Source organism: Microtus oregoni, unplaced genomic scaffold (genome assembly GCF_018167655.1).
Source record: "Microtus oregoni isolate MIOR12 unplaced genomic scaffold, Mior012 000022F_ref0000154, whole genome shotgun sequence".
NCBI classification, from domain to species: domain Eukaryota; kingdom Metazoa; phylum Chordata; class Mammalia; order Rodentia; family Cricetidae; genus Microtus; species Microtus oregoni.
The window spans coordinates 15,959,485-15,982,436 of record NW_024543081.1 but is presented as its reverse complement, the minus strand read 5'-3'; the positions used below and the strand labels follow the sequence as shown (position 1 = coordinate 15,982,436).

The following is a 22,952-nucleotide window of genomic DNA, read 5'->3' as shown; positions in this document are numbered from 1 at the left end:
CAGAGCAGAAAATGAACCAGAACATTAATACAGTCATGAGGAGAGTCAACATGGAGCAATAGGACAGTCTACAGATTTGCCTGAAAGAGAGAAATAAGTACATCAACCTCCAGGTAAACAAGGAGAAACCATCTCACTTGGACATCCTGAAGATAATGCAAAGAAATGGATCACAGACCAGTAACATGACAAAAAATGTCATGCAGTGTGGCTGACACTCCAGAGGTGGGGATGCCGAAAAGACCTTTGCTCCAGATGCAATTGCAGCCATTGGGAGTGTGGCCTTAATGCAAAGGGAAGTAACCCTGCTTTGGCTTTGGGAGGAAGGGGTGATCACCAGCACCACCTAGTGGACCTCAGTGGGCTCTGCAGCCACGGCATCTAGGTACCCTGGTTACTGCAACCATCCAGTCCACACCATGGACTCAAACATGCTGGACACTGTACTCGGTGCCCATAACACGTCCACCTCTCTCCTGGTCTCCCTTTCTCTAGGGACATCACATAGTAGGGACATCACATAGTAGGGACAACTGACTATGTGAAAAATGGGGCATCTGAAGTCACTCAAGAGGCAAACATCCCAGGTCTGCAAAACCAGGGAAGAGAAGTGCATCCCTTGTTCACAGCTCTGGGTGAACACAGGGAAACAGAAGAGGTGCTCACTGCCCCCAGCCCTGAGTCTAGCCAACCTCCTGATTTCGAGAAGAAGCCTATATGCCTTTGCTCAGATGAGACAGCAGAGCCCAAATCACAAGTGCCAACTTCCAGGAGGGTCGTAGAGGAACTGTAGGCAGAGGATGGCGTGTAACCACAACTACCCTATTTCCATGACAAAGTGCAGATAACTCTCCTCAGTTTGACACACATATGCAGGTCAGGGATGGCAGGTGTATCTATGGAGGGACCGCAGTAGCTCTGTGATTCCAGTTCAGACAGGCTCTAGTGACTGACACAGAGCCTGTGGCTCACCTTCAAAACTCCTGCTGAGACCTGAGGATGCTGCCAGTGAGGTTTAAAGAGGGGATCCAGCTTCAATGGTGCCCACATAGGAGTGGGAGGAGAGAAAGGAGGTGAGCCCACAAGTATTATAAGTAAATGGACAGCTGACAGATCTATCGGACTATCCACGGAGTGTATATGCTCACTCCACCTGGAGAATCTGTTTTTGCAGAGCTATGTATGGGACAAGCTTTGGATAAGTCACTGTCAATTCTGTAAAAATCTTGTGAACTCATGGCATTTCTCCCTTCTATAATATCCCTGCAGTGTATGAATCGACTTTTCCTGTAGGTTAACTGGATACCTCCCCCCACACTGTGAAGCCATGGTGTGAAAAATATTCAGTCAAGTCCTTTTCTCATAGCCAAAATCTACATAAAAATGCTCCCCACAAACTTTCTTTATTGACAGTTGTCACTGATAAGAAAGGAGCCTCATACAGCAGGCAATGTGTCTGCTCCAACAGCAGACTCGGGAAGGTGGAATCTACTGTCTCCTGCTCTGACGTAACAGACTGCTAATATTCTGTATTTACCCCCCACCTTGGTTTCAACTAACATAGGATCATAGCTCAGGAAATTAACTGTTTGTACAGGAAAAAGACCCGAGTCTCTAAAACTAGCTTCAGAGAGAAAAATTCTCACCCGGGCACCCTGCTTTTGTAGTGGCACGTGAGAGTTTACCACAGGCTGTGTTAAAAATGGGTCTGGCATCCCAGATGTTAGTGAGACAAATATTAGTATTCAGGCATCTGTATGGCCCTTCGGGTCCTGACAGGATCCGTCCTCACTGCAGCCACTAAGAGCTCCTCCTGTGCACGTTTGCTATGTTCCCCTGTAAAAGGTGGGCCTGCTCACTACCACCCCCTCCCACCCCCCGCATCTCTTCTGGTGCTCCTGTCCCCAGAGGCTGGTCTCTCCTTTCCCCTTCCCCTTCCTCCCATTCCCTTTCCCCCAACAAACACCCTCCACGTGTGGCTCGGCATCTTTCTCACTCTCGCTGCTTTTGAAAATTACAACACTGGGAAATTCTGCACTGAGAAGTCACGTCCTGCAGTGAGGCTTACATAGGAGGTTTACTGGAAGGGGAGGGAGAAGGGGGAGAGGGGGCAGAGGGGGGCAGGAATGGGGGAAGACTGGTCCCTGTGGACAAGAGTGGTGAAATACAGAGAGAGATACAGAGAGAGACAGAGAGAGACACAGAGAGACAGAGAGAGACACAGAGAGACAGAGAGAGGGGAGAGAAGAGAGGAGAGAAGAGACACAGAGAGAGAGAGAGAGGAGAGAGAGAGACGGTAGGTGGGCAAGGCCCACCGTTTAAAGGGAATGTAGCAGATGTGCACAGGAGGTGCTGTTAGTGGCTGTAGCTGAGGACGGATCCTGTCAGGACCCCAAGGGCAGGCCAGTACAGATGCCTGAATACTAATGACAGGAGCAGCCACTTTCTGGCTCTGGTGAATGTCACCATTATCCTTCTCAGGACACAAACTCTCCCTCTAATCCCTGGAGGTCACCAGGTTTCCTGCTTCCCTTGACCTCACATCATCCATAGCTCCGCATTAAAGACTATGGCAGGTGGGATTCCAACACTTCCTGTCCATTTCCTCTGTCCCACGCAGCCTCCTGTTACATGGTCGACTGTTTCATCCATTTTTCCTGAGCAGTAACTGATGTTTATCCATCCCAAGTCTATACAGCATCAGGCAGACAGACTCAGGTGACCTGAGACATTGTCTAGGCCAGCACCCCATTCCCAGCTCTGGAAGAAGCTGAGGCTCAAGGACTGAGCCTCCTCCTTCCTTCCAATTTCAGATAACCTCAATATCTTTTATAAATGATATTTAATTTCATTTATTAACTCAGTGTGTGCATGTGTTTTGGAGGGAATGAGTGGGTGCCATGGCGGGCTTAGGGGTGTCAGAGAACATCTTGAGGTATTGGTGCTTGCCTTCCACAACAGGGGTCCCCCAGGATCAGGTTCACATCTTCATGTTTGGGGAAAGTAACTTCATCCTTTGAGCCATCCTGCCAGGCCAAAACCATGTCTTCCGACCCCAAGGGGTTGCACACTACACACCACAAACTGTTTGGCTTCTGATAAAATCTGTCTGCACTCACCGGGCCCTGAATGTGCTGCTGTGGAAAAGCTGAGCAGTAAAGAATCAAGCAGCACAGAGGGCTGTGGAGCTCAGGGCTGTTTTCACTGTCTGGCCTGGACCCAACCAGTGCTCTGCAAAGTCCAGCCCAGACCAGGGTTTTCTCACTGTGTTAATGGGCTGAACAACAATGTTGAATTCATACCCTGCAGTCACCTGCAGAGGGCGCTTGGAGATTAGATCTAGTGCAGTCAGGCATGCCTTCAGAAGCCGGGCTGACAAGGTTCCAGCAGTTTCTGCTATTTCTAATTGAAGAGATAGCTTTCCTAAGTGTTAGCCGTTTCAAAGTCAGGGGAAGCAAAGGTACAGTTGGGTTTCAAGAGAAGTAACAAGAACACAGGTCCGAGGTGAGCACTTTATCCTAAGTACGTTAGAAGTGAAGTTTTAATTCTTCATAATTAAATTCCCTTGAGGAGGAATTGTTACTTAAGCTTCCGCGTATACACAGTAGGTTGACTGCACCAGGTGCCCATTAAAGGTGATAAATGTGTAACCCGTGTTTCTTTCTCTCCTTCACCACCACTGTCCCAGCCCTGCACATGCGGATCCATTTTAATTTCATTGGTCCCTTAGGTGCCCTGACCCCTGCCAAGGGCTCCACCCCCCCTGCTGTCACCACCACTACCACCCTCAACACCAACACCACCACTGTTACCATCCGGAGGTCACTTTCCGATGGGCAAAACATGGGTTGGTGACATACATGACAACCTCAGATACCTGAACTGAACACAGACCCCTCCAGGGGCAGCAGCTGCAGGCACTGTCCTGTTGCCTGTCACTGGTGTTCAGCAGGGACAACCTGGTCACAGCTCTTCCTCTGCGCTGTCTTTCCTTCCACACTGTCCATCTCCCCTGTCCCTTTCTGGGGCCTCTACTCATCTCTGAGCCTTACTGGTGTCTTTCCATCATAGAAATTCATTTTAATTTCTTTTTAAATGTATCTCTATCTTGAAAGTATCCTTCTACCTACTAGAATACTTTCACCACCCATGAAGTAATGCTGTATCTATGAAAAGTGACCACTGTCAATTCTCACTGACACCCACCATGGCTTGTTTCTGTCTTTCGTAAAGGAAGGTGTGTTCCTTGTGGGCAGAACCATGGAGGTGAAGTGGCCCTGGACTGGAAGCTGCAGGGAACTCTCTGGGCACTAGACACCTAAAGTGATCATTCATTGAAAGGGCTATGGTGCAGTAGTTTTGAGAGGCCTGTGAGCCTTGAAGAGTGCAGTGACAAAGGCACAGGCTCTTCAAGTAATTTGTGTCCTAAGGGTTCAAGGTCAAGGATGTGGTGAGCTCTGGTGATGGCTCTTGAGTTTGTTCTGGGACAGAATCTGAGCCCTGGCACAGTGTTCACTATCACAGGGGCACATGGGCTCAGCAGTAGAGAGGACTCCATTAACTTGGACACTGAGGAGCAAGTTGCTAGGCGGCTCATGATGCAGATTGATTTCTTTCCCATGTTTGTCCACTACTCAGTTCTCTTCCCACTCTGAGTCCCCAGGGCAATGGCTTTGTCCACATCCAGCTGTCCCTTGGCCAGACATCCCTTCCAAGGAAGGACAGAGGGGCTGTGTGACCCAAGAATGATCCTCTAACAGACAAGACCCAGGAAGTACACAGGTCATCTCTCTGTCTCAGGTGTTCAGAACTTAGGAAGAAGGCCACTTGAGTGGTAAGGAACGAGGGGACACCGCTCACTGCTGCAGCCTCAGGGTGCTTCTGTGGCCAGAAGGGGAGGGTGAGATCAAGAAGGAAAACGGTTCTTGTATAAATTTCAAATATTCTTGTTAATCCACAATAAAGAAAACAGTTTTAAAAAGAGGAGATGATAGAAATCTGGAGACAATGATCAACTTTCTGTAGTCAACAATCTAGAAAACATGTGATATCATTTTCATACAACACAAAGCATGACCAGGCCGGTTTACAGTGTTTACTAATTAATTCTTCACATATAATGGAGCAAGTGCAGCTTTCACGTGCATCTCAGCAGATCTCATCCAATTAGAGCAGGTTTTAAACTTCAGTAGGAATTAAGCCTTGAGATTTCCCCAAGAGTCTGCTTACAGAGAGCAGAACTCACCACCACATCCTGTCACCCCTCCTTCCTGTAGAGCCCACGGCTGGCACATAAGACCAAGAACCTGTGATGACCCTGCAGATGGTGTCCCCAGCATCCCTCCCTTTCTACCCTCTGAGCATTCCACTAAAATCTCCATCACTCCATGTGACCAAACCATGAAGAAAAAAATGGGGTTCACACCCAGAATCTGATTGTAAGATTGGGAAATAATTGGAAAAACCCAGAATGAGGCAGAACTAGGAAGGAGAAGAAGTCTCTATGCAAGCATTCAGAAAGCAGTGGGAAAGTTGGCAGCTCAGGGACCTGTGAGGATGGTGAGCTTCAGTTAGGAGCAGTGTGGTGGGTGTGACTGAGGAGCAGCCATGCTGTGCTTAGTCAGGCCTTGGATGTGCTCCCCAGCTTGGGAGCGTGGTCCTTATGTGGGATGTTGGAGGTTTTTGGATCTAAAAGTGCAGGGAAGTGTAGTGGGAGATCACAAGCCTGTCCCACCTCTGTCCTGGCTTCCTTTCTCTTAATGTGGCCTCTCCTCTAGCAGGCACTACCACCATCCGGCATTGGTATAAAGAGGATACACTAAGGAGCCATCAAGTGTCCATGGCTCTGCCCAGCACACCCCACCCCCAGTCCTCTGAGCTGCACTGAAGAAGAGGTCACTGAATCAGGATGTCATGAACCCAGATGAGCTCCTGCAACTTCTGCTCCAGTTCCTGAGCCTTCTGCCGCAGCTTTGCAGCAGACTCTGCCTTTGCACCCTCATGCAAATGCTTTGAGTCTTCTATGAGACTGACCACATCTAGCACAAGGGTGAGACCTGCAGTGGCTGCACCCATGATCCGGGCTCCTTTGGTCATTGCTAGCGCAGTGCCTTCAAAGGCTTTCTTCACCTGTCTAGTGCTTTGGGCTGACACCTTCCTTGTGGTCATTAGACGCTTGGCATTACTTGCCAGGCGAGGGCTGGCTTTGGTCAGCTTGATGGCATCAATGTTCTTCTTCATGACTTCCAGTTTCCGGGAGGATTTCATAAATACAGAAAACAGTTTGGGGGTGTTCTTCTCCAAAACTTCTTTAATGACCTTCTCAGTGTTGTTGCTTTTAATGTCATTCTCAGTGTCATTGCTCCTTGTCAGAAGCTGGCTGGCTTCAGCTTCCACCGACGCTGTGCTTACCTTTTCCACAATGGTTGTGGAAAGGCTGAAAGTCCCAGACTGACCCCTGCTGTCACAGGTGCCAGAGCAATACCAAGGACTGTCAGGACCCCAGACACAGCACCGGTGGAGCTGGCCACCACTTGTGTGATGGTGCAGTCCTTGTGCACCTTGTCAATCTTGTCTGCAAGGGCGTGGAGCTTCCTGATGCGCTCCTCGAGCTCCAGTTTCACCCGAGGATAAACTTCCAAAAACCTTTTCTTCTCCTGCAGGGCCTTTTGGTGTTTCTCTTCATCTGCTACTTCTGTATCCACTGTGGTCTCACCATGAGCTTTATGTGAGGCATCTTTCACTTTCCTGTAAAGGGAGAGACCAACTAACAGAGTGAGGAAGAGAGTTTGGAAAGATCTGTCCTGGGGCAATCAGAGCTTTAAGACAATCCTCCATTTCATTCCCTCAGATGCTCAAGAAATTAGACATTAAAATTCTAAATAAACCAATTAAAAATGGGGTACTGAACTAAACAGAGAATTCTCAACAGAAGAATTTCAAATGTCAAAAGATACTTAAGGACATGTTCAACTTTCTTAGCTATCAGGGAAATGCAAATTAAAACATCTTTGAGATACCATCTTACACCTGTCAGATGGCTAAAATCAAAAACACCAATGATAGCTTATGCTGGAATAGATGTGAAGTAAGTGGAACACTCATCCATTGCTGGTCGGAATGCAAACTTGTGCAACCACTTTGGAAATCAGTGTGGCTGTTTCTCCGAAAATTGGGAGTCAACCTCCCTCAGGATCCAGCAATTCTACTCTTGGGAATATACCCAAAAGATGCCCAATCATACTACAAAAACATTTGTTCTACTATGTTCATAGCAGCACTATTTGTAATAGCCAGAACCTAGATGCCCTTCAATGGAAGAATGGATAAAGAAAGTATGGCACATATACAATGTGTTAAAAACAATGACATCTTGGGGCTGGAGAGATGGCTCAGAGGTTAAGAGCATTGCCTGCTCTTCCAAAGGTCCTGAGTTCAATTCCCAGCAACCACATGGTGGCTCACAACCATCAGTAATGGGGTCTGGTGCCCTCTTCTGGCCTGCAGGGATATGTTCAGGCAGAACACTGTATACTAAATAAATAAATATTAAAAAAAATGACATCTTGAATTTTGCATGCAAATGGATGGAAGTAGAAAACACTATCCTGAGTGAGAAAACCCAAACCCAAAAATATCAATATGCTATGTACTCACTCATTAGTGGATTCTAGCCATAAACAAAGGACATTGAGCCTATAGTTCATGATCCTAGAGAAGCTAAGTAATAAGGTGAACCCAAAGAAAAACACATATAGATCCTCCTGGAAATTGGAAGCAGACAAGATCGCCAGGGAAAAATTGGAAGCATGGGGGTGGGGGTTGGAGTGAATGGGAGGGAGGGAGAGAGAAGGGAGAAGGGGAGGGTTAGGGAGAGCTTGGGGGAGTGGGATGGTTGAGATGGAGGAAGGACAGATATGGGAGCAGGGAAGGAGATATCTTAATTGAGGGAGCCATTTTAGGGTTGGCAAGAGGCTTGGCTCTGGAAGGGCTCCCAGGAGGCCATGGGGATGACCCCAGCTAGGACCCTGGGCAGCAGAGGAGAGGGTGACTGAACTGGCCTTGTCCTGTAGTCAGACTGATGACTACGTTGAATATCACCATAGAACCTTCATCCGGAGACAGATGGAGACAGAGACCCACATTGGAGCAATGGACTGAGCTCCCAAGGTCAAGTTGAAGAGCAGAAGGAGGGAGAATATGAACAAGGAAGTCAGGACCATGAGGGGTTTGTTCACCCACTGAGACAGTGTGCCTGAGCTAATGGGAGCTCACCAACTCCAGCTGGACTGGGAATAAACGAGCATGGGATCAAACTGGACCCTCTGAATTGTGATGACATTTGGGGCAGACTGAGGGACCAATGATAATGGCACTGGGATTTGTCTCTACTGCATGTACTGCCTTTTTGGGATCCTATTCTCTTTGGATGCACACCTTCCTAAGCCTGGATGTAGGGGGAAAGAGCCTTGGACTTCCCACAGGACAGGGTGCCACGCCCTCTCTTAGGAGTGGAGAGGGGTGGGGAAGGGTGTGTGGGGGATCAGGAGGAAAGTGGGAGGAGGGAATGAAGTGGGAACTTTGATTGGTATTATTTATAAAGTAATAGAAAAAAGAAAGAATGAAAAAAAAAACCAAATAGGTAGGTTCTCTAGCTCTCCGAAGGATGAATTTCAAGCCTGAGAATGGTGACATGTGGTGGGATTTTGCTGTCATTTCTGACCTACAGGGGAATCTAGACACTAAAGGCATGGGCTCCAGGAGAAAGGCAGACCCCAGGACTCTCATGGGGACTGTGTATGTGATTAAGGCCCAACAAACTTCTGGACACTGAGGCTTATGTGGGTAAATATTTTTCCTTGAGTCAACTTTACTAAACTTTTCTAAGCTACTTTCATAGTGTGGCTCAGTCTTGACTTTCCATGCCTTTCCTGTGTACGTTGGTGTTCCCTGCCCAGCCTTGCCAAGAATCTTAAGTCAGGTTGTGAGACCGCTCTGCCTTTGATACTCAATACTCAATCAAGTTCCTGTGTTTATCTTCTGGTGTCTTAGTCTTGACCTCTTTCAGGAGGAATCCCATGAGGTCAGCTTCTGCCCCTCACTCAGCTTGTCTGCCATAGTCCCCAGCTGAATGCATATCCAGACCTCTTCTGTCTCTTTCCCTTAGAGCAACAGCCCAGACCAGCACCTTCCTGACTGCTAACTCGTGTCAGAATACAGCTTCTCTACCAAGGCATCTTTCTTGGTGTGTGTCACCCTGTGTGAGCTGTCACGTGACTGCACTGTGTCTTGAGGACAGCAGACAATTCTCTCTTAATATCTAGATGCCCCCTTAGAATGTGGTTAATTAGGTAAAGTGTTTGCCATACAAACACGTGGACCTGAGTTCTGTGTTCCAGAGTCCACATAGAAAAGCTAGGTACAATTCTTTCTATCAGGCTACTGTTACCTTAACCCAAACCACACAACGATGCAACAATGAAAGAGTCTCCATGTAGAACACTGATGCAAAAACGTCACAAAATATTGGCTAACTCAATCCTAGAACACGTAAAAACATTCATCATGAACAAGTAGGGTTCATCCCTTACATGCTGGGATGGTTCAATATAAGAAAATCTGTCAATGTAATCCACCATATAAACAGACAGAAAGACAAAAACCACATGATAACTTTCTTACATGCTGAAAAAAGCCTTTGGCAAAATCCACCCCATTTCATGATAAAGGTTTAGGAAAGATTAGGGATACAGGAACATACCTATATGTAATATAAACAATAAACAACAAGCCAACAGCCAACATCAAATTAAATGGAGAGAAACTGGACAGACCAGCTCTTTCCACAAGTTGTATTCCAGATTCCTCTTTAGTAGGCAGGACCTGCAGGGCCTCTGTGTTTCTTGTGTCCCAGAGGTAGTCAAACACAGACATAATGAAGCCGTTCCTCTCTGGATGGGAAGGAAAAGGAATATGGTTAGAGGACCATGCTGGAGAGCTTGAATGGATTCATGAAACTAGGTTTCAAAATGTGTTCCTGAGCATCTGTCCCCTATCACTTTTGGTAGGGACTGAGTTGTGACCCTTAACACATTTGTTAAAGCTCTATCACCAGGTAACTGTATTTGGAGATAGAGAAGGAAGCAAGTGAGGTTGTGAGTGAGGTCCCTGACCCAGAGGGTTAGTGTCCTCACAGCAGTCAGAAGAAGCTCCCTCCCTCCATTCCCTCCTTCTCTTTCTCTCTTTTATACTCTCTTCTCTCCAGACACACAAGAGAGACCTTGGGCTAGAACAGGGTATGGGCTCCCTCTACCAGCTTGGAAGAGAGTGTCCCCCCCCCCCCCTGCCCAGGGCTAATCTGCCACACTTTGATTGTGGTTGCTGGATTCCAGAACAGTGAGAGAAGAGGTCTTTTCTCTTTAAACCACCTACCCAGTGTCACTTTGTGATGGCATCCTGAGAGGACAGATATACTAGGGAGATGTCATGGTATTTTAGAGACACGTATGGTTTTCAGCTCAGAACAGTTAGAAAGTGAGTCTCTCGTCCCCAGGAAGAAGGAGAGTCCAGTGATGGCATCCATCTACTGTGTGCCTGGGGCCCAGTCCTTGAATGTGATGTTTTCCCCTGATTTTTATTTATGTATGGGAATTTTTGCCTGCTTGTATTTATGTCTATGCACCACGTGTGTGTCTGGTGATCAAAGAGGGCCTTGGGTCCCCTGGAGCTGCAGTTACAGCCTGCTGTGAACCTGATGTGGGCGTTGGGATCTGAACCCATGTCTTATGAAAGAGCAGCCAGTGCTCTTAACCGCTGAGCCACTCTCTAGTCCCAAATTGACTTTGTCACTGGGATGATCAGTTATTAATCCTGTGTTTCAATTCACTGGGTTAATAAATATCTGGGAGATCAGTAGCCCTTCTCTCGGTGGGGTGTGAGGGAGTTCCCAGAAATAACAGATCCTAATTCTCTGAGTGCATGAGTGGTTCAGACTGAGCTGAGGCACCTTGGGAAGTTGAGCCTGGCTGGGGTCAGGACGGCAGCTGGGATGTGTCTTGGGGCTGATTGCCGTCTTGTCTTGGCCCTTCATGTTACTGCTTTTGTGTGCCATGATGTGGACTGCCCATCCTGCCTCCCTTCTAGAATGGACCAAAATAAGCAATATTGTCAGTGAGATAATCTGCTTTCATTATTTACAACAATGACAAAAGTCAGCTTTAACAACTAACTTATGTTATCATCTTTGACTCCTCAGCAGGCCTCAGCAGGGAGGCCCTGGCAGTCCTAGGCCATGAGCATCACAGAGAACAGACTGATTACCTGGGGAGCCCATGACAGCTGCTGGGTCTTGGTGTCACTCAGAGGATCCTGACAGCTTTCCTTACAGCTCACCGGGTGTCCAGGCTACAGGAGGAAATAACAACCTGTGGGACAGAATGGGGACAGCTGCTGTGACCAGGGATCTGGTGACTCACAGGTCTCTCAATGGTGACTCCTAGGACAGAAAGAACTGAATCCAAAGCCTGTCTGCCTCTCTGGACTCTGTGACTGTTATTTAAGAAGCCTGTCCTGTAGTCCAGCCCTGCTGTCCTCTTTCCAGGCAAGGTGGAGAACAAATGGCATGCTGGGGACAGTGCAGAAGGTGTCAGCTGAGGACACAGCTGTGGAGAAACGACAGCCCTGCACATAGACTGAGAGATGGAGAGGAATGCTCTGGAAGCCACATGTGGGTTGTTCCCAGTACCCAGTTTATATTCATTATATGTTCTTTTCTTCCTTTTTTTTTGTTTGTTTTTTTTGGGTTTTGGCACAGGGATTCTCCATGTAGCCTTGGCTGCTCTGGAACCCAGTTGTTGATCAGGCTGACTTCAAACTCACTGAGTCCCACATACCTGTGTGTTGTTGGTTTTCTTTGGGGGCCTGTTATCCAGCTCCCAAATAAATCTCATGTGGAGGCTTATTCTTACTTAAGCCTTAGCTTGTCTTGTTTCTTGTCTGCTCTTCTTAAATTAACCTCTCTCTCTTTTGCCTCTTGGCTTTTTCCATCCTCTTACTTCAGTAAATCTTACTCTTATTTCATGGTTTGCTTTGTAGCTGGGTGCCTTGCCCCCAAAAGAGTAATAAGAAAAACCTCCAATATTTTAGCGAATTAATGTGGGCTGTATTTCCATTTGGCCTGAGAAAGTTGAAAAAAAAGGAGGATATGGCTCCTTTAAGAGTTTTTATGGGTGTATCGGCGTAAACGAATGCAGAGAGATTGTAATATATATATATATATATATATATATATATATATATATATATATACATATGTAGCTTTAATGGAGAAATAGACTTACAGAACTACCGTTCCTGCAGAGACCAGGAAAGCAGAAGCAAGCGCTGTGAGCATGCTTGCCAAATTTATAGGCAAACATTAGCCGAGGTGAACACGCCCTCTAAGGGGCGGGACTTATCCCTACATATGGGGGCTGGAGCGATGGCTCAGTGGTTAAGAGCATTGCCTGCTCTTTCAAAGGTCCCGAGTTCAATTCCCAGCAACCACATGGTGGCTCACAACCATCTGGAATGAGGTCTGGTGCCCTCTTCTGGCCTGCAGATATACACACAGACAGAATATTGTATACATAATAAATAAATAAATAAATAAATAAATATTTTTTTTAAAAAAAAGAGTTTCTATGGGGTCCAGACAGTGGTAGCACATACATTAAATCTTAGCATTTGGGAGGCAGAGACTGTGAAATCTCTGTGCCTGTCACGCCCCACCTCATCCAGCAAGGATGACGCACAACACACTGGAGCTCTTCTCACTGCAGTTTATTCCAGGACTTTATTCACTTTTCTCTCTCTCTCCCTCTCTCTCCTCCCGGGCAGACCTCTCCCAGCCCTTAAAAAGGCACGGGCTGCCAACGCTGGATTGCCAGGTGGGCACTGCCCATAGGCCCACACATATGCAAGCAGCTGATGATCATTGCGTGATAATAGCATAAGTCAGGTCTTAGTCATAATTAGGAGCTGATTATCAGGTGTGGCTTCACGCAGCTTGCTACAGTTCCCCCTTTTGTTTTGTAAAGCAACAGGTAAGAGTAGAGGTCTGATCTCTGTTAAAAATTGAACATGTACTAGTGTTTGTCCAGGTGTCATCCACTCAGAGAACACTAGACCTGTCCAGTGTCTCTTTACAGAGGTGGGAGTTAGACACCAACCCACATGCAATCAGACTTGCTATTCTTGAGGCTGATGTATGCTTACCTCAAGTGCAGTGCACAAGCCTCGCATCCTGTGCTCAAATATAGATAACCAAGCTTGAGGGGACTGTCCTGCTTCAATAGCCGTGAAGGCCTGAATGATCACAACTGCATTGCAATGCTGTGAAACCCTTATGTGACAAATGCACCATAGGCATACCAGGGAGGCAAGCACCATTAAGCCTGTTAGGGCTCTTATCCCGCCCACTCCTTCAGATGATCCATGGAGTGATCCAGGAAGATAGTTCTTCTGCCAGGCTGGTATCCATGCATGTGGAATTTGCAGTCACCATCGCCACCTGCAACTTTTCCAGTTGTTCGAATTTACCAGACCAATTGCCTAAAAGATATCTAGACAATTCTTTAAACAAATTAGTTGCATGAGTCATATTGAATGTTGGTCACACACAGCCCCGGATGGATAGAAATGTTTGACAGACTATAGACTTGCCTCTAATAACATACGCCAGCTGCCATACCCCCGTGGCACATTCATTCTTGTCAGCTGAGTGCATGGAAGACACCTACTCCCTCATGCACCTCTTTGGCTTCCCTAGCAGCTCAGCTGATCCTGCTTCTGCTAAGTAACCATATACCGCATTCTCATGGATTGTCTGATCTTACACAGGATTTAAAATGAATGCCCATGGCAACAGGTGTTGAGATTGCCAGCAGTAGAATCCCCAATCACCACTAGACCCAACCTCCCATTTGGGCTATGGTATTCTACCAACCCTTTGGCTAAAACAGAACACACAGGTACCTGCTCCTACAATAGGGCAGTCTCTTGATTTAAATTCGCTCTGCTGCAGACTCTTCAGTGGCGTGCAGAGCCTGAAACTGCCATTGTCTTTTCCTTTCCCCGCAGCTACGCATTCTCGGGCAGCCCTGTGAGGTCTGTGCTCCAGCTTGTCTCAGCTCCAGCACTTGTTGTTGCGTTTGCTGAGACTCTTGGCACTGCTGTGGCATCCGCCAGGCTAGACACCGACTGGGCTGAGGCAATGTGCCTTCCACCACAGCCACTTAGCAAAGCTCTGCTCCAGCTGCCTTCTCCAAACTGGTGCATGGAGTGGCGCGGAACTCAGGAAAGCAGGCTGCTCTGCAACCACTGAAGGGTGGAGCAGAACTCAGGAGAAAGCAGGCTTGTTGCTCTGAAGGGACCCTGCTTAAATTATCTTATAGGGAATTTGGGCGTTGTCAATCCGTCTGGCTACTTCCTGCTGACTGGGGATGCTGCATTCTTACTGCCATTTTCCAGTCGTGCTCGGACTCACAGCAACACTGGGGGAGAGGCGGAGGTTCCACTTCCCCACCCCCCACCGAGCTGTAAGGTGGAGGCACAGTAGGTAGGGCTGAGCGGCAGGCCCCAACCCAGTCCGGCCGGTTGCCCTCTAGGCCAACGGATCTTAGGATCTTATTGTGGTTGTGGTTGTGCTGTGCTTCTACGCCCTGAGGCAGGTCCCGGGTGTTTGCAGCTTTGCAGTCCCTCAGTGCTGCTTGGCCTTGGAGCTGCCTGGAGCTCCTTGGCCTTGGAGCCACAGCTGCTCACACTTCACTGCGATCTCAGGCGGTCTCGGTAATTCAAACCACGTGAATACAACTCCCTTCCTTAGCGTACCTTGCTCAGTGGCAAAGTTCAGATCTCTACCAGGCTTATCCCAGGATGACACATTAAGATTGCCAGAGATGGCAAACAAAGGTGCAATTGTGTCATATTTAGCCAAAAACCTCTCCAAAGTGCTCCATAACAGCTCGTTAAGAGCCAGAAAAATCAGGTGTGATGTTGAAGCGCCCATTCTAAAATCCCATTCTTCCTTTTAGTTTCACTTTAAACCATCCACTTTGGTCGTGGCTCTGCTTTCCTGCTCTACCTTTTCTACAGGTGAGAGCATAAAACCCGCATTTATTGCGATTCCTCAATCTTACCGGTGCACCCCTGACTGCAGCAAGTTCTGGGCTCCACGGAGAGAGGTTTGGAGGTTCCCCGTATGACTTGTCCCTGTACGACTTGTCCCCGTACGAGGCCACCACTTGTGACAGACAGCCTCGTCCCGCAAGGATGACGCACGACACACCGGAGCTCTTCTCACTGCAGTTTATTCCAGGACTTTATTCACTTTTCTCTCTCTCTCCTCTCTCTCTCTCCCCCAAGGCCAACCTCTCCCAGCCCTTAAAAAGGCACGGGCTGCCATCCCTGGATTGCCAGGTGGGTACTGCCCATAGGCCCACGCATATGCAAGCAGCTGATGATCATTGCGTGATAATAGCATAAGTCAGGTCTTAGTCATAATTAGGAGCTGATTATCAGGTGTGGCTTCATATAGCTTGCTAACGTGCCTTCAAGGCCAGTCTGGTCCACAGAGCTAGTGCTAGGACAGGCTCCCAAACTACAGAGAAACCTTGAATGAAAAATAACAACAAAGAAAGAGTTTGTATGAGATAATGAAACCTTGAGCAGCTAGTACATTAAGTAGAAAGAAATTAAAAAGTAAAAATGGCAGAGCAGGGGATGGAGAGATGGCTCAGCGGTTAGGAGCATTGCCTGCTCTTCCAAAGGTCCTGAGTTCAATTCCCAGCAACCACATGGTGGCTCACAACCATCTGTAATGAGATCTGGTGCCCTCTTCTGGCCTTCAGGCATACACGCAGAAAGAATATTGTATACATAATAAATAAATAAATATTTTTAAAAAATGGCAGAGCAGGCCTGAGATAGTGAACTCCATAGGAACAGGACTGAGCCAGCGACCTGGGCCAAAGCAGGCCTGGGACAGCGAACTCCATGGGAGCAGGAATAGACAAAGACCAGGGTAATTTGCAGAAGCAGGATTGGGCCAGCAACCTAGGCCAAAGCGGGCTTGAGACAGCAAGTTCCACAGGAGCAGGAATAGATCCAGACCAGGGACATTTGTGGAGGCAGGACTGAGCCAGCAACCTGGACCAGAGCAGACCTGAGACAGCAAACTCCACAGGAGCAGGTACAGGAGAGCAACCACTGAGTGAGTGGGCCAGATCCAGAGACTGCTGGGGGTCTGGGCATGAGTCTGGGACCTCAGAGGGAGTAGGCAGGAACCAGAGATATCTGCAGATCTAGGCATGAGTCTGGGACCTCTGAGGGAATAGGCCTGAGCCAGAACCTCTGTGGGTCTGGGTTTCGGTCTGGGACACCAAAGAAAGTAGGCAGGAACCAGAAACACTGTCGGTTCAAGTGTGAGTCTGGGACCTCTGAGGGAGAAGATCAGAGCCAGAAGAATTTACAGGCAACACCAAGCCAGGGACCTCTGCAGGAGTAGATCCAGATCAGGGACTTTTACAGAAACAGAACTGAACCAATAACCTAGCCTAGAGCAGGCCTTAGACAGCAAACTCCAGGGGAGTGGAGCAAAGTCCAGGAGCTCTGAGCACCCTCCAGGAATAAGGAGTGATCAATGGGGTAACTAGAACTGTGGCACTGAGTATAACATGAGAAACAATCCTCTGAACCTTGGATTCACTGGCACCTAGAAGATTAATCACTTCAGGAGCATGTTTGAGACTCTTAAAGAGGAAATGAGAAATTCCCTCAAAGAAATAGAAGAAAAGACAAACAAAAAATTGGAAGACATCAGCAAATCCCTTAAGGAAAACCAAGAAAAAACAATCAAACATATGAAAGAAACTATTCAAGACTTGAAAACTGAAATAGAGACAATGAAGAAAACATAAGCCAATGGAATTATAAAAACAGAAGTTCTGAGAAAATGATCAGGAACCACAAATGCAAACAGAAACAGCAGAATACAAGAGATGGAAAAGAGAATCTCAAGCGCTGAAGATACAATAGTGGAAATAGACTCACCAGTCAAAGAAAAATTAAATCTAACAAAAGCTTAACCCAAAATATCCAGGAAATATGGGACACCATGAAAAGACCAAACCTAAGAATATTAGAGATAGGAGAAGTTCAACTCAAAACCACAGAAAATATATTTAACAAAATCTTAGAAGAAAACTTTCTAAACATAAAGGAAGATATGCCTATAAGATATAAGAAGCATATAGAACACCAAATAGACTAGATGGAAAAAAGTCCCGTCACCACTTAATAATCAAAACACTAGACATACAGAATAAAGAAAGAATATTAAGAGCTGTGAAGGAAATAGGTCAAGTAACATATAAAGGCATACCTATCAGAATTACACCTGACTTCTCATCGAAGACAATGAAAGCCAAAAGGTCGTGGTCAAGCATTATGCAGACAATAAGAGACCACAGATGCCACTCAGACTATTACACCAAGAAAAATCTTTCAATCACCATAGAAGGACAAAACAAGATATTCCATGACAAAACCACATTTAACCAATAGCTACCCATAAACTCAGCCCTACAAAATACTAGAAGGAAAACTCCAACCCAAGGAAGTTGGCTATATCAACAAAAACACAGACAATTGATGGTCTTATAGCAGCAAATCCCAAAGAAGTGGAAAACACACAATTAACATCACCAACAATAAAAAGTAAATTAACAGGAGATAGCAATCACTGGTCATTAATATCACTTAATACAAATGGGCTCAACTCAACTGTAAAAAGATATAGGCTAACAGATTGGATACAAAAACAGAATCCATCCTTCTTCTGCATACAAGAAACACACCTCAACCTCAAAGACAGACATAGGGCCAGGCGGTGGTGGTGCACGCCTTTAATCTCAGCACTCAGGAGGCATAGGCAGGTGGATCTCTGGGAGTTCGAGGCCAGCCTGGTCTACAAGAGCTAGTTCCAGGACAGGAACCAAAAAAGCTATGGAGAAACCCTGTCTCGAAAAACCAAAAAAAAAAAAAAAAAAGAGAGAGAGAGAGAGAGAGAGAGAGAGAGAGAGAGAGAGACAGACATAGCCTTAGAGTAAAGGGTTGGGAAAAAAATTTCCAATCAAATGGATCTAAGAAACAACTGGTGTAGCTATCCCAATGTCTAACAAAGTAGACTTCAAACTAAAATCAATTAAAAGAGACAAAGAAGGACATTTCATATTAGTCACAGGAAAAATCCATCAAGAGGAAATCTTAATACTGAACATCTATGCCCCAAATACAAGGGCTCAGTCATATGTAAAAGAAACACTTCTAAAGTTTAAACCATACATTAAACCCCACACACTAATAGTGGGAGACTTCAACACTGCACTCTAACCACTGGACAGGTCAGTCAGACATAAAAATGAACAGAGAAATAAGGTAACTAACAGATGTTATGACTCAAATGGACTTAACAGCCACTATAGAATATTCCATCCAAACACAAAAGAATATACCTTATTCTCTGCACCTCATGGAAACTTCTCAAAAATTGACCTCCTACTCTGTAACAAAACAAACCTCAACAAATACAAAAAATTGGAACAACCCCATGTATCTTTTCAGATTACCATGGATTAAAATTAGAATTCAATAGTAATACTAATTCCAGAAAGCCAACAAATACATGGAAATAAGCAATGTTCACCTGAATCATCAATGGGTCAAGGAAGAAATAAAGGGGGAAATTAAAGACTTCCTAAAATTTATTGAAAATGACCACATAACATACCCAAGTTTATGGGACACAATGAAAGCAGTGTTAAGAGGAAAGTTGATAGCACTAGATGCCTACATAAAGAAGCTGGAAAAAATCCCACACTAGTGAATTAACAGAACATGTGAAAACTTTAGAACAAAAAGAAGCAAACTCACCGAAGAGGACTAGATGGCAGGAAATAATCAAATTGAGAGCTGAAATCAACAGAATAGAAACAAAGAAAACAATACAAAGAATCAATGAGACAAAGATCTGGTTCTTTAAGAAAAATCAACGAAATAGACAAACCTTTATCCAAACTAACAAAAAGGTAGAGAGAGAATATCCAAATTAACAAAATAAGAAATGAAAAAGGGAACATAACAACAGACCTGGAGGAAATACAGAGAATCATCAGGTCATATTTCAAAAACATGTGCTCCATAAAATTGGAAAACTTAAAGGAAATGGAAAACTTTCTGGATAAATATCACTTACCAAAATTAAATCAAGACCAGATAAGCAAATTAAACAGACCTATAACTACTGAAGAAATAGAAACAGTCATCAAAATCTCCCAACCAAAAAAAGCATAGGACCAGATGGTTTAGGCTCAGAATTCTACAAGACTTTCAAAGAAGAACTAATACCAATACTCCTCAAATTATTCCACACAATAGAAACAGAGGGAACAGTGCCAAACACTTTTTATGAGGCTACAGTTACCCTGATACCCAAACCACACAAAGACATTACTAAGAAATAGAACTACAGACCATGAACATTGATGCAAAAATACTAAATAAAATTCTGGCAAATCAAATCCAATAACACGTCAGAACCATCATCCACCATGATCAAATCAGCTTCATTCCAGAGATGCAGGGACGGATTAACATATGAAAATCTGTCAACGTAATCCATCATATAAACAAACTGAGAAATAAAAAACCACATGATCATCTCATTAGATGCTGAAAAAGCTTTTGACAAAATACAGCATCCCTTCATGATAAAAGTCTTGGCGAGAGCAGGGATACAAGGAACATTCCTAAACATAATTAAGGCAATATACAGCAAGCAACAGCCAACATCAAACTAAATGGAGAGAAACTCCCAGCGATTCCACTGAAATCATGAACAAGACAAGGTTGTCCACTCTCTCCATATCTGTTCAATATGGTCTTGAGTTCCTAGCTAGAGCAATAAGTCAATAAAAGGAGATCAAGGGGGATACAAATTGGAAAAGACGATGTCAAACTCTCACTATTTGCTGATGATATGATAGTCTACATTAAGCAACCCCAAAAATTCTATGAAGGAACTTCTACAATTCATAAACACTTTCAGTAATGTAACAGGATACAAGATTAACTTAAAAAGATCAGTAGCCGTCCTGTACACAGATGATAAATGGGCTGAGAAAGATATTAGAGAAACATCACCCTTCACAGTAGCCACAAATAGCATAAAATATCTCAGAGTAACTCTAACCAAACAAGTGGAAGACTTGTATGAGAAGAATTTTATATCTTTGAAGAAAGAAACTGAAGAAGACACCAGAAAGCGGAAAGATCTCCTATGCTCTTGAGTAGGCAGAATTAACATAGTAAAAGTGGCAATCTTACCAGAAGCAATCTACAGATTCAATGCAATGTCCATCAAAATCCCAGGAAAATTCTTCACAGACCTTGAAAGAACGATACTCAACTTCATATGGAAAAGCAAAAAACCCAGAATAGCCAAAACAATCCTGTACAATAAAAGAATTTCTGAAATCATCACAATCCCTGACTTCAAACTCGACTGCAGAGCTACAGTACTGAAAACAGCCTGGCATTGCCATAAAAACAACCAACGGAACTGAATCGAAGACCTGGATATTAATCCACATACCTTCGAACACATGATTTTTGACAAAGAAGCAAAAAATATCAAATAGAAAAAAGAAAACATATTAACAAATGTGCTGGCATAACTGGATATCAACGTGAAGAATAATGAAAATAGATCCATATCTATCATGCACAGAACTCAAGTCCAAATGGATCAAAGACCTCACCATAAAGCCAGCCACACTGAACCTTATAGAAGAGAAAGTGGAAAGTACACTCCAATGCATTGGCACAGGAGACCACTTCCTTAATATAACCCTAGTAGTATAGACACTGAGAGAAACAATTAATAAATGGGACCACTTGAAACTGAAAAGCTTCCGTGAAGCAAAGGACATGGTCAACAAGACAAAATGACAGCCTACAGAATCAGAAAAGATCTTCACCAACCCTACATCAGACAGAGGGTTCATCTCCAAAATATACAAAGAACTCAAGAAATTGGTCATCACACAGACCTAAACAGAGAACTCTCAACAGAGGAATCTAAAATGATTGAAAGACACTTAAGGAAATGCTCAACATCATTAGTCATCAGAGAAATGCAAATCAAAACAAATCTGAGATTCTATCTTACAACTTAAGAATGGCCAAGATCAAAAACACTGATGAGAACTTATGCTGGAGGGGATGGGGAAGGGTTGAAGGGGAGGGGAGAGGCATGGAGGGGAGCAGAAAAAATGTAAAGCTCAATAAAAATCAATAAAAAAGAGAAATTGATCATCAAAAGAACAAATAATCCAATAAAAATGGAGTACAGACCTAAACAGAAATTTCTCAACAGAGGAATCTAAAATGGTTGAAAGACACTTAAAGAAATGCTCAACATCCTTAGTCATCAGAGAAATGCAAATCAGAAGGACTCTGAGATTCTATCTTACACCTGTAAGAATGGCCAAGATTAAAAACACTCATGACAACTTTTGCTGGAGAGGTTGTGGGGAAAAGGAAACATTCCTCATTGTTAGTGGGAGTGCAAGCTGGTACAACCCCTTTGGATGTCAGTGTGGCAATTGCTCAGAAAATTAGGAAACAACCTTCCTCATGAACCAGTAATATTACTTTTGGGTATCCAAAGGATGTTCAATCGTGCCATAAGGACATGTGCTCAACTATGTTCATTGCGGCATTGTTTGTCATAGCCAGAACCTGGAAACAACCGAAATGCAGCTCGACCGAAGAGTGAATAAGGAAAATGTGGCACATTTACACAATGGAATACTACACAGTAGAAAAAATGACAGCTTGAATTTTGCAGGCAAATAGATGGAGCTAGAAAACATCATATTGAGTGAGGTAACCCAGACCCAGAAAGACAATTGTCATATGTACTCACTCATAAGTTGTAATTAAACATAAAACAAATAAAACCAGCCTACAAACCACAATCCCTGAGAACCTAGATAACAATGAGGACGCCAAGAGAGATCTAATCTATATGGGGAGTAGAAAATGACAAGATCTCCTGAGTAAATTTGGAGCATCGGGACCATGGGAGAGGGCTGAAGGGTGGGGAGAGTCATGGAGAGGAACAAAGAAAATTGTAGAGCTCAATAAAAATCAATAAAATTAATAAAAAGTAAAAATGCCTGACACAGTGTAAGCATTGGAATTCTAGAGCTCTAGAAAGGGCCAATGCAGTTCTTGATCACCCACATATGACTGGGTTGTGGGTTTTAGCCCTAGCTTTCTTAACCTGAAAAGACGGAAGATCCAACTGTTAAAAGCCATGGTCGGGGGATCCAGGTGTATTTTAGCAGTTTCAAAGTGTGCTCGTGCAGTCAGAAAAGACAATTAATAAAAGATGTCTAGATGGAAAAACCTCTAACCAGGTTCCAGTGTGTTTTATAATGTACATACATTAAGAAATAAAGAAAAAGTGAATAGTCATAAAATGCATAGTTTATACAATAAAGTTGTTAAAGAGAGAGTAAAAGGAAAAAGTCACATAAGATGGGAAATCCACAGGGAGTCTGGATCCTGTATAGTTTTGTGTTGATTTTGAATTTTTTGATGGCTGATGGGCAAGAGACAGCTGCTGGGAGAATGGGATTGTGAGTTGACTGCAAAACTGAACTTTAGGAAAGCCTTAAGTTGAAAAAGAAGTCAAAATATGTATTTTTTTAACTAGAAATTAAAAGTGCTTTGCAGTTTTGTTCGCAGAGGAGATGAGAGGTTGTTGACTCCTACAGGAATCATCTGGATCAGGTTTGATCATGGGAGACCTCCTGAAACTTGACAGGTGAATTTTACTTAATTAAACA

General features: G+C 44.7%; 1 pseudogene; it reads right to left on the bottom strand.

Moving 5' to 3' along the window:
- Nucleotides 1-4,930: 4,930 nt before the first annotated feature.
- LOC121461532 lies at nucleotides 4,931-13,806 on the bottom strand (annotated as a pseudogene).
- Between the last annotated feature and the right edge of the window lie 9,146 nt (nucleotides 13,807-22,952).